Source organism: Zootoca vivipara, chromosome 4, assembly GCF_963506605.1.
Source record: "Zootoca vivipara chromosome 4, rZooViv1.1, whole genome shotgun sequence".
Lineage (NCBI taxonomy): Eukaryota > Metazoa > Chordata > Lepidosauria > Squamata > Lacertidae > Zootoca > Zootoca vivipara.
In genome coordinates, this window is record NC_083279.1 from 249343 (window position 1) to 262245 (window position 12903).

Below are 12903 nucleotides of genomic sequence, written 5' to 3' on the forward strand. Positions count from 1 at the left end.
TTAACAAAGAAAGAAAGGAGCTCCTTAACAGTGGCACGAAAGGAAACGTGCAATGCCAGCCTGGTGTCCTTGTGGTGTTACATTTTATTATACAAACACCAGGGGAGTATTATCCTGTTTCTTTTTTTGCAAAGCTTATAAATGGAGAACAATGTATTATTGGCTTGATGTTGATGTGTTTGGTTTCTCTTTTATTTTTTATAAAAGGGATGAAATAAACTGCATCATCAGTGTAAATCTAATCTAATGATGTGTCCTGCCCAAGTTTTACTACTAATGAAGCAGGAAAGGAAAATAAGTGAGTCGTGTTAGAGACCCCATCACCTCTCTGCTGCCTGCAAGCCTCTCAAGAGTGCATCTACTCTGAGATCATCACACTCAGCCTTAGCCTGTGGACAAAATTTGCCACCCCTAACATTTGCTTTGTGCAGTGGGCACCTGACTTTGCCTCAGGGCAAGGGCCAGCCATGGATCTAATGGTGTGTTCACAAACCTCTTAGCGGTTCATTGAGAAGGGTCTGTCAGACAACCAGCTAACAGTGCAACTTTTGGTGACAGAACCAAGAGGTCAGTTTGGTGGGACTGAAGGGAACTGTGATTTATGGAGGGCAGTGGATGCCACCAGCTCCTGGCAGCAAGCCAAGGGGGTCAGAGGCAAGAGGGGAAGGAAAAGCAGGAAAGCAGAACAAAGATGTTATAGGAAGCTGAGTGAGATGGAGCTCAGGAGATGGCTGGCTAAACATAGGCTGATGAAAGCTGGGCTGAAGTGGGGCTAAAATGCCTCCTAAAGCATGGGCGGAGACATGGGCAGAGGAATAAATGAGTGTAGATAAGGGAGGTGAGGTAGAGTTCATAGAGCAACAAAGAAAAAAAATCCTTAGCACTGTGAGGGTTCTGCGTTTTCCTCTGCCGACACCAACTTCGACCTGAGCCTATGTCTCGATATCATATCAATCCAAAGAACTCTGGGTTGATAATCTAAAAGATCATCATGGCTGGAACAGTAATTTGTAGACTTGAAAACAAGAACTGAAGTGGCCTTGATGGATCAAAGGAAGTTCAACAACATTTTAAATTAATCACGAGCGAAAGTATTCACACAGAGTCGCAGTGAACTGACACAGGGTGTGAATTGTGAAATAGTACTGACTTTAATTGTCAGCTTGTACACTGCAAACCACCCACTAAGTGTTAAAAGAAGGAAACAGGATTGATGATGAGCATTTACAGAATTTATGCTCAAGGATGTGTGATGAGATGAATGCAACTAATCTAATTCAGAAGGAATATTATAGTTGAATGTAAACATGATTTGCAATTAGTAAGCATTCTTTTTCATCTCCAGTAATATGTGTCTTTGCAGCCAAAGCCATTGCCTAGTTCACCACACATTGTGTTCTGTGAGAATTTGCCCTACTTCTTTCTCCAGAGTAATGGCAGCTGCCACTAATGGGGTGAGGGGAGAGAGACTTTGTGCTGGTCATCAGGCCATGGCATTTTCCACCTGCCTTGCTCCACCTTGCAGCCCTAGATAGGAACCCTTCCCAGATCATGACTTTAGAAACAGCAGAAGCAGCTGGAAAGATAGAAGAGGAGTTCAGGGATATCTTTGGGGAGGGGGAGGGATAATAAATTTATAAGTTGTGTGTCTTTGTTTCTCAGTTGATCCTCTTACATGGTTTTGCATGTATTGTGGTATTTTATGCATTGTGACTTGCTGTTATTTTTTATTTATTATAGTTTAGTAATTATTTATTGTACAGTAATTGCTACCGGTAATTGTCTAATTATTATTTTATGATATTTAATTTTATTGTGTACTATTATACTCTGATGGATTGTTGAATATTCCTTTATTGATTGTTTATTTTAAAATTATTTTTATTAGGACTTTTTTTGTATTGGATCAGATTGTTATAACGTGTGTGATTTTTGTTGTATATTTTGTTCGTTGTTTCTTCAGCTTGTAAACAGCCTTGCGCATAGTAATATGGAACGGTGGTATACAAATTAAAAGTAAAATGAAAATGAAATGAAAAAAGGAATAGATACAGCATAATGAGTCTAGGAAATGAGTTAAGTTGAACTAGGCTTAGTTCAAGGGGGGGGGGACTGCTTTCCTATTTGTTGGCTTTTTGCACTGTCCAAACCACCCATGAAGGCACGGAGGAAGACAGTGAATAACACATAAGACCCAAGTGTGGCTGAAACAGGCCACAACCTTTTAAACAGCTATCTGACTTAGTTTTTAATGCCTGCTGTTTTGATGTATTTTAAATATTTTGTTGGAAGCCGCCCAGAGTGGCTGGGGAAACCCAGCAAGATGGCGGGGTATAAATAAATAAATTATTATTATTATTATTATTATTATTATTATTATTATTAACTACAATTAGGTAAGTGGGATTTGTGGTGTATTAATCCACACAAAACACTAAGTGACTCCATGCCTACAAATTACCTTTTTTTAGCAATACCATGCTAGAACTATTTCTATTTCTCATGTTACCATTTCTTAGACAGGAAGCACTTACAGGAATAGCTCTGTGTTCGTAATTTGCTGTGGTAATTTGGATCAGTCCACAGACTGGTGTGAAGTTTGAGTCAGTGGTCCTGGGTCTCAATTGGAACTGTCAATGCATACAGCGGTCACAACAGTTATATTCAGGTGTCAGTGGGTATGGATATATTTTCAGGTATAAAAATATATTCTTACCAGGTATGGATGGCAGGACCACATGGGTCACTTTAACAAAGGCAAAAGTTGTAGCTGAACTTTCCAGAGGCACTTCGGTGCCCAGCAGGACACAAAAGCAGCCAATGGACTTAAATGGGAGGGCAGATTGCCTTGAGAGTGTGATATGATGGAAAAGAACTGAAGAATAATGTCTGGTTTCTATTGACCTGAGTGGGTTTGAACAGAAAGCCCAGGGGTGATAGGTTAACTGTCTCACTAGCAAGCCTTTGAAACCTCCAGTCCTCCTGGCAAACTATTTTTCTACTGCTCTGCTGCAGTCCTACATACATTTTTATATCTCCCTGGAGACAACATTGAAATAAAGGTTGAAACGATCTTTCAAACTACTGTGACTTTAACCTTTCATCAGCCATCACAAATAAATCACCACTTTGAATTGACATGAAATAGATCCTGATCTTTTAAAGCCATCATAATACGGACCCTTAATATTTAATAAGTTAATTTTCTAAGTCTATTTTAAATTTAACTTTAGTGCCAGTCATGGCTGATCCCTGATTTGCTCCCTGTCATAGGCTGTTACCTCTATATTGTTAAGGTAAGCAAAACTTACTCAGTGAGTTGTAAGAGAGTCACTTCCATTCAGCCCAACACTGCGGTTCTAAGACATTCCCTTTTGAAAGTCCTTGAACTGTGTAGTTTTGTCCTTGAAACTGATAAATATTTGTCTCATTTCTCATTTCCCAGTGGGCAGTATTACATAGTTGATTAGAAGGAAACAAAGTGAGAACGCATAGAGACAGAAAAGTACCATATAACATTAGGATATGTATTCCATGGAGTGTTCTCAAGATGAGACAAATCCATATTTGACAGGCTGTAATCATGGGCACACTTGCTAGGGAGCCAAGCCCACTGAACCCACAGGGGGTTTACTTCTGAGTAATGAGTTTTAAAACACAAAACCAAGAAGCTAGGGAAGAAAAACCCTACAATAATGCGGACACCAGTTGGTTGAAGAAGTCCATGCTGGTAGATAATGAATGGTCCAAGTTCAGAATGGAGCCATAACAAATAGGATTTCATAGAGAAGCCATTATCCAACATCTCTGAACAAAAAACAAAGAGCAGGTGGCATATTTATCTATGTCACAGATGGTGTAGCCAGTTTTGGGGCTAGGCTAAAAATCCAAAAATAAGTGGAGGGGTTGGCTGTGAAATTTAGCAAGAACAAAATAGGGGGAAACTGATGGGTAAGTTGGCTGGTTATCGTGAAAAGAAGGTTACCGTGAACAGAAACTGAGCATAAGTCAAAGTACAATCTTGTAGGCAAAAGCCCAATGTCATCCTTCCCCAACCTGGTGCCCTCCAGGTGTTGTTGCAATGTAAGCTTAAACTGGATCTAAACCCCATTCAGTTCTTGGGCTACTGTTGCCTAAAGCTGGCAGAGGGAAAACAAGCCTTTAAAATAGTGTATTATGTCAGGTTGCCAGGTCACATGATCCAGCCTAAGTCCCCCTCCCTCTGTTTCCACCATATTACACCTCTGGAACAACCCTTCAGCCAGCTTCAGTTGGGATGAGTAAATTACTGGGGAGTATCTTTGGCAGAGCCAGGGCTGATGACTTAACCCTGACTGAACCAGAAAGCTGCTGCATCCTAAGTTGCCCATCCCAACAGAACTTGCCATAGGATTGCCCCCAGGGTCATGTTTATTGATTTCAGTGGGTCTACGCCGAGTAAAACTTGGTTGAATGCCACCCTCTCTGGCCTTTTAAATCTGTTCAGGACACATTGTTGAAAAGTAAATGCATGCTATGTAGAGAGCAAAAGAAGCAACTTCAAGCATAGCTGCCAAGTTTTCCCTTTTCTCGCGAAGAAGCCTATTCAGCATAAGGGAAAATCCCTTAAAAAAAGGGATAACTTGGCAGCTATGACTTCCAGCAATGTACAACAATGGGAAGGTGCTGGTGGGGACAAATCCTGAGCGTAAATTTTATAATTAAACATGCTATCTCCCCCATTTTCACCCACAAAATTTTGAGAAGTATGAAGATGTGATATAAAAAATACCAATAAAAGTAAAAGGAGTACAAAAGTGGACCATTATAGAGCAACAAAAATCAGCTGAGCATTCTCTTGCTCTTTCTGAAGCTTCTGCTTTTTAGTTCCAAAGGGCATTCAACAGCCCACTGCTTCACTCAGTTGTTCCAATTTGCAATGAAGTTACAACAAGGAATTCTAAGCAGCTTGACTAGTATTGTTGACCAAATAACAGCAACTCCACAAATGTCAGAAGGATCTTTCTCTTTAATTGTTGCAGAATTCATTGACTACCGTTCTAAGAGATTCCTCCTATCATTAGACATAATTTAAATTTACAAACCAGCTTACATGTCATGGCTACTTAAAATGGCATCTGAAGACTGTTTGAAAGCCAACGGCAATGCAACATTTGCCTTTTAGGAGACCGGAAGGTGACTGAAGGAAAATAAGATAAGCGGATTCATTTAGAACTTAATCTTCTATGAACATTAGATTCATTTTCGCACAGGACTAGTAACAAGATAACAAGAACTGAAATATCTCCTTAAGTATGTCAGCTCTACACCTTGATAAAGATAATCAGAAATAATTTACAACCAAATTTGCTTTGTAATGCTTCCTGCTGTAATAATCCATCATTTCATTCCATTGTCAGTACAATGACATCCTTCACTTACTACATCAGTGCCATACATCTAATGCAACAGAATGAGAGGGTGTCAGGCTCGGATGGTATGAAATAGCTAGGAGTAGCTCTTCAGAAGACACATTAAAGTAATTGTTAGGTGTTGCATTTATCTGATTAAAATGTACCAAGCTAAAGTTTTCCGCTCTATCCCGCCAAGGAAAGGAGGCAAGCTGCATAGAAATAAGTTCTACTAATGAGGCTTACTCCCAAGTAAGTAGGTGGCATAGAATTGCAAGCTAAGTAACCTATGCTTCAAGTTCCATGGGAATAATACTGATCAGTGATCTTTTAAAACACTATTCCTGCCATAAGGACCTAACAGGACTGTCTGTGTGGAGTTATCGCTTGTTCTCCATTGTTGGTGACAAGGCTTATGCTTCTTGTAGCATGTAGCTTCACCATGAGAAAAACTTACAGCTCCATTTCTTGCACTGTGATGAACTTTGGATGAAAGGCTAACACAGAGAGATTCATAGGTTCCATCTCCCCAGCGCTCTGGGTGCCCAGGCTCCCACAATATCTTTTGTTGTGGGTGCCCGGCCTCCACCCCCTGCTGTGGCTGCATGTTGTGGCTGCGCACCGCCTTCACAGCGTCCTCCACACACCACCCGCTGCGACTGGCCACTGCCACATCTGCAGCTGCCTCGATGTGCCACATCTTGTGCACTGCTAGCAGTTAATCTCAAAGTATTATGAACTTTGAAGTGCACTGAAACCAGCTAACTAAGGAAGACATCCCAATTTGAAGGTGCTGTAATACAATTCAGGTTAGGCAGTATGTTATATACTAGTTGGTCTCCTGGTAAGGAGAACTACCCATCCAGGAATTATAGGCCTACTGACAGTGTGCCAGAGCCTATCTAATCTGTTTGCAAGGAAACAGATTGCAGCTGCCTTTCAACATAGACATGAGCTCCACAGAGTCCACCACATGCTGCCTTTTGTCTCGCTCTGAATAGCAAAAGCTGCATTGCCTAAAGGAACTTCAAGACTACCACATGGCACCTCAGAATGGAGGGTTGCTCCAAAGCCCCAAAATTTATTTTAGAGCTTAAATGCATGAGCAGACCTTTCATTATCTTGTGTTTTAGCCTTTTTCAAAAAAGAAAAAGTAGGCATGTGACAGGAGCATGGACAGAGTGCATGAGAAACGGCACGTATGCAATGGAGACCATGCAGAAAAGTTTAGGGGTGTTGCCAAAATTGACGTGCACAGGAAGCATTGCCTTGTATGGAGTCAGATTGCTGTCATTGGTGGAAAGTTATGCTAACGGGATAATCATTAACTGTCAAAATGCCTCTTAATAAAAGGAAGCGCTCGGGCTTGCCCAGGGTTGCCTTCTGCAAAACCATCCTGTCTTTCTCGCGTCGACTTTGCCAGCGCCGCACTCCGTGTACCCGTCTGGAACGGATTAATCCACTTTCCATTACTTTCAATAGGAAAGTTCGCTTCAGGTTAAGTACGCTTCAGGTTAAGTATGGACTTTCAGAACCAATTAAGTACTTAACCTGAGGTACCACTGTATATGGTTTATTTACACATATATACACCCTGAACCTGCAATGGAGAGCTTCATAGCACCAGCACCCCAATAGGGTCTTGCTTCTCCCATAGCTGCAGCCTTGGATCCCAGCAAAAATCATCCATGGCTGTCTCTCTGTGCCTTTCAATCCTGCAGCTTTTGCCTCCAACCTCTAGTTCATATAAGTCGTCAACTCTGAACTTTAGTCTTTCTAACTAGCAGACAGGGGAGGGAGACCCACCCATTTGCCCTCCCTTTGTTCCCCTAAAAACTCATTGAGCCAGACTGGCCTGGCTTTTCCAGCAATCGAATCCATGCTGGATCCAGGAATTAAAAGGGCCTTAACTCCACAACCCACTCCAGACTCATGACACTATGTTATGCCTGGGCAAATATCAGTTGCTGTGAATTAGAGTGGCAGGTGGGGGTTGCAAAGACCCACCCAAGCGTTTTAATCTGCTATATCTCAGTCATTTCTTAGCTGATATTTGACCAGCTTGTGGAGCTCAACATGCTCTTACAATAAGTTCCAGAAAAGTTTTGACAAATCTTCTAGATTATGTTAATCTTTAGAGCGTCCAAGCTTTAAAGTGGTGGGGATGCAGTTTGATCTGTGAAGCTTATAATTTGGTTCTTAAACTGGCCATTCCTGGCTGTGTTGAACATCATAGAAAGTCTTTACCTTTACAATCTTAGCCCTGAGGATATCCATGTTCTTTTATGAGGAAAGCTTGCAACTAATCTGAAATTTTAGAATAATTAAATTGCTCTTTAAAAAATCAATTTACAACTGAACTTTATTGCTTGGCCCATTTGGAAAGTAGGTACTGATCATCCATCAATGTTATATGAAATCTCGGGTATAACCAGAAGGCAAAGGGGGGCGGGGGGAGCATAAACATGCACAATTAATTAAGTGCAAGAGTGACCTCATTACATTGATAGAGTATAATGCAGCAACCTGAAAACAAAAGCAAATTCGTTTTGATTAAATATGCATTGATTTATGACATTGAGCACCCCAGGTTATATGACTTTTAATGCATATGACTTTCATCTGTAAAGTTAAAACATGATTTAGAACTAAAAAAAAGAAAGAACCCCAGAATGTTTTCTGCATTTCATTTAAACAAAAATGGCTTTCAAGAAACTCCTTAACATCACCTTCAGTATGAATGTATGACTCTCACAGTTGTACTGGCTTATTACAATAGGGTTGCCGTATTTCAAAAAATGAAAATCTGGACACAAAAGTTGTTGACACTGCCAACATTTTCCCAGACAGTTTCCCGATTTTCGCCCAGGCACTACTGACTACAGAATTCTTTGAATGAGGGATGAGTTATAGTAGCAAAAGCAAACCAATAGGAAAGCCAGTTCTGTGGGCCCATCCAGTGCCCTCCATGCAATGTGAAAAATAGACAGAATCATAGAGTTGGAAGGGATCACAAGGGTAATCTAGTCCAACCCCCTACAGTGCAGGAATCTTTTTGCCCAACGTGGGGCTTGAACCCACAACCCCTGAGATTAAGAGTCTCATGCTCTACCGACTGAGCAGTCCAAGTTGAGAGCTTACTTCCAAAGGCTGCCTGAAAGTGGGTTTAAAAAAGTCATAGCTGCCAAGTTTTCCCTTTTCTCGCGAGGAAGCCTATTCAGCATAAGGGAAAATCCCTTTAAAAAAGGGATAACTTGGCAGCTATGAAAAAAGTGCACTGGCAAAAAGACGGCTGAGCTGCAGGGCACCCTATGGAAAATGGGTTATGTCTGCTTCCAACCCACATCAATCACACATCCTTTAAATGTGAAATTCCATTCCATTACATTTCTCCAATACCCTCTACATTATTTTTACATTCCTCTCAAAATACGTCTGCATGAGCGCTTTCCTGTCCTCATGTGGTTCAGATATAGTGGCACTGTCTCATCCTTGCTTTTGGAGAATATCTCTGAACAGTTAAAAGGTGAAAATAAATGCAAGGGGAGCAGGGAGGCAGAATTCATTAAACAGCACTACATAGATAAGTATATTATCCAGTCTTATTTAAGTGGTATGGTAATATTAGCAAGTGCAGATACTGACAAGAATATAAAGAATGTGTAGAGGAGGGGCCTGCGCATTAAGGCAGGCGGCGTCTAAGAGAATTTGCAAGGATCAAATTAGTGTAAATAAAATGCAAGGGTAGATGTAGTCCCCAGCTTTTTCATTCCAAAATATGCAATTATATATTTTAATACATATTTAAATGTGTCTTTTCTCTCAAAACGGATATTGACATTGGCAAGAAATGCAACATTTGAAGAAGTGTGAAATCAGTATTTTGCAAAGATCGAATTCCTCAAGCCTCCCTAGGGCAGCCTAAAGAGGCTTGTGGCTTTGCCTTCCTTGGCTTCCTCTCCCTGACCAAGTCCATTCTGATCCTGCCTGCCTAGACCACACTACAGCCAACAAGCAATGGCTCCTGTTGTGGATGGACTGTGTTATATTTTCAGTGGGAAAACCAGCAGATTTTTAAAGGCTGCTGCTTTAAAACACACATAACAACAACAACAACAACAACAACAACAACAACAACAACAACAACAACAACAATTTATTATTTATACCCCGCCTATCTGGCTGGGTTTCCCCAGCCACTCTGGGTGGCTTCCAACAGAAAAATAAAATACAATAATCTATTAAACATTAAAAGCCTCCCTAAACAGGGCTGCCTTCAGATGTCTTCTCAAAGTTTGGTAGCTGTTTTTCTCTTTGACATCTGATGGGAGGGCGTTCCACAGGGCGGGCGCCACTACCGAGAAGGCCCTCTGCCTGGTTCCCTGTAACTTAGCTTCTCACAGCGAGGGAACCGCCAGAAGGCTCTCGGCGCTGGACCTCAGTGTCCAGGCAGAACGATGGGGGTGGAGACACTCCTTCAGGTATAATGGACTGAGGCCGTTTAGGGCTTTAAAGGTCAACACCAGCACTTTGAATTGTGCTCGGAAACGTACTGGGAGCCAATGTAGGTCTTTCAAGGTCTGTGTTATGTGGTCTCGGCGGCTGCTCCCGGTCACCAGTATAACAAGTATAGAGAGTTATAATTTGCTTGCCATTGCAGAGTTTATGCTTCAGGAAACTGCCCTGGCAGGGACAACATAATTAAGGTATCTCACTTTTAGAGAACAAATTCTGGAGGATTTTTGCCCCACCAAGCCCAGGGTTAATATTAGTTTACCTCAGACAAAGCATTCTGGAAACTAGAGTATCTGAAATTACACTGAATTATTTAATTGTGTGGACAGCAAGTTGTTAGTATCATTCTTAGGAAGATCACATTTCTACATTGGCTTTGTTGTTCTATCCCTGGCATGAACAGAAACAATAACCCAGCTAATAAAGCAGTAGGTCAAGTTGCAGGGGATTGAAATCATGATGAGGCCAATGACCTGGTTATGCTACAAATTCTGTCTCCCTCCCTCCCTCCCTCCCTCTCGCACCGCCTTGTTTTTAAATAGCACAAACCTGCCCATCTCTGCTATAACAAATGCACACTCTTTGATTAAGACAGAGCTTTCTATAGCTTGATCTTGTGGGAATATTTTTTTTAAAAAAACTATTTTCCTTCTTGCTCTGGCTAATTCAGATATCAATAGTTTCTGATCGTTAATTACAAGAAGAACAATAAGGGTCTCCTTGGGGGAAAGCATTTTTTTTTAAAGCCGAAAACAGCCTTGTTTGTTTATTCCTCTATCCTTGTTGGGTGAACAGATTGAAATGATACAGATAACACTGCTGGGAGATGTACTGGTATCATGTCCTGAACAGAAACTTAAAAATAATAATTTATAAAGAGGAGTTTTATTTTGATTTGAGCAGGGAGCACAACAGGTTCTGGTCAAGGACCCAGTTTTGGGTGTGTAAGACAAGACCAATACAAAGAGCTTCATACAATTTTTTGTCTATGGGTGTGTTCCCCCCGGTGTATTTCACTGCTCACCCCACCCCCACCCCACTAGCTGCTCACAACAGCTTCATTAGTGTAAGATTTGTTCACTCCATGGGGCATTAATGAGGGGGCAGGGAAGTTAAGCTGTGCATAGCTGTCCACACCTTGTTGGGGATGAATTAGGAATGGCTTGAGGACTTCAATCTGTGTGAAGCTGGTTTGAGGAGCAACCCATCAAACAGTCATGTTTTACAACAAAGCAGATGACACAACCTTGATGGCAAAAAGCAGGCATCCCCAAACTGCGGCCCTCCAGATGTTTTGGCCTACAACTCCCATGATCCCTAGCTAACAGGACCAGTGGTCGGGGAAGATGGGAATTGTAGTCCAAAACATCTGGAGGGCCAAAGTTTGGGGATGCCTGGAAAAAAGGGAGGAGGAATTAAAGAACCTTTTAAAGAGGGTGAAATTGGAGAGCACAAAATATGGTCTGAAGCTCAGCATCAAAAAAGCCAAGATCATGGCCACTGGTCCCGTCACCTCCTGGCAAATAGAAGGGGAAGAAAAGGAGGCAGTGAGAGATTTTACTTTCTTGGGCTCCATGACCACTGCAGATGGTGACTGCAGTCACAAAATTAAAAGATGCCTGCTTCTTGGGAGAAAAGCGATGACAAACCTAGACAGCATCTTAAAAAGCAGAGACATCACCTTGCCGACAATGACCGCTCCCCACATAAAATGGGGGGTGCATTTTGCGTGGTCGCGCGCAGCCCCCTTGACCCCAAAAGGGCGACTCCCTGGAAGTTCGGATCTGGCACCTCCTCGCCAGACAGGATGCAGGGGGTCTCTGCCTACCCCAGCCAACTGCCCAATCCTGCCTGGGGGAGGTGTTTGCCAGGGGTCTGGCCAGGTAAGGGGAGGGTCTTACAGCTCACACAATAGAAGTGGAATCCTACCTACAGGCACCAGTTGGCTCCGGAGCTTCTCCCACCCTCCATGTCCTCATTGACCATTATTGACCATTTCGTTGTAGTTCAGACTTTCTGTTGCAGATTAACCCTTTTCCACAAGGTACAAGGGCACTGCTACGTCAAGGTCACTGTTGAAGGGCCGGAAAGGAATTTCCCTGCATTGGCAGGTTTCGCCTTTCCCGTAGTAATACGTCACAACTTTGGCGGTGTCAGGCCTTGGGTGGAATTCTTTAGGCTATTTTCCTAAAGGGAGGGGCGTGAGGTGGTGACCTCACCCCCTTTGCGGCGACAAGATCAGGGTCCCCCCTTAAGGGGTATTGGGGGGAAGCATTGTCTATGCCAAAGGTTGACATTGCTCCCCCCCTTCCAGTGGCGGCAAATGGGGGGCGGGCTCTCTCTTCTTGAACATATGTTCTCCAGAGCCAGCCCTACCCCCCATACATTCTGAATAACCCCAAAGCCTCCCAGAAGTGGAGTGGGAGAGGATAACGCCCAATGCCTGAGCCAAGGTCTCCCTACATCCGAATCTCAATAAAGTTGTGGCCAATTTTTAAATCCCGTAGCATGTTGTCTTGCATCATTATTCTGCTCAGGGGTCACATGGGGTTTGGGGGACTCCACCTGTCCACGCAAAGGTCCATATAGTTAAAGCTATGGTTTTCCCAGTAGTGATGTATGGAAGTGAGAGCTGGACCATAAAGAAGGCTGATCGCCGAAGAATTGATGCTTTTGAGTTATGGTGCTGGAGGAGACTCTTGAGAGTCCCATGGACTGCAAGAAGATCAAACCTATCCATTCTGAAGGAAATCAGCCCTGAGTGCTCACTGGAAGGACAGATCGTGAAGCTGAGGCTCCAATACTTTGGCCACCTCATGAGAAGAGAAGAATCCTTGGAAAAGACCCTGATGTTGGGAAAGATTGAGGGCACTAGGAGAAGGGGACAACAGAGGATGAGATGTTTGGACAGTGTTCTCGAAGCTACGAACATGAGTTTGACCAAACTGCGGGAGGCAGTGGAAGACAGGAGTGCCTGGCGAAGAGTCGGACATAACTA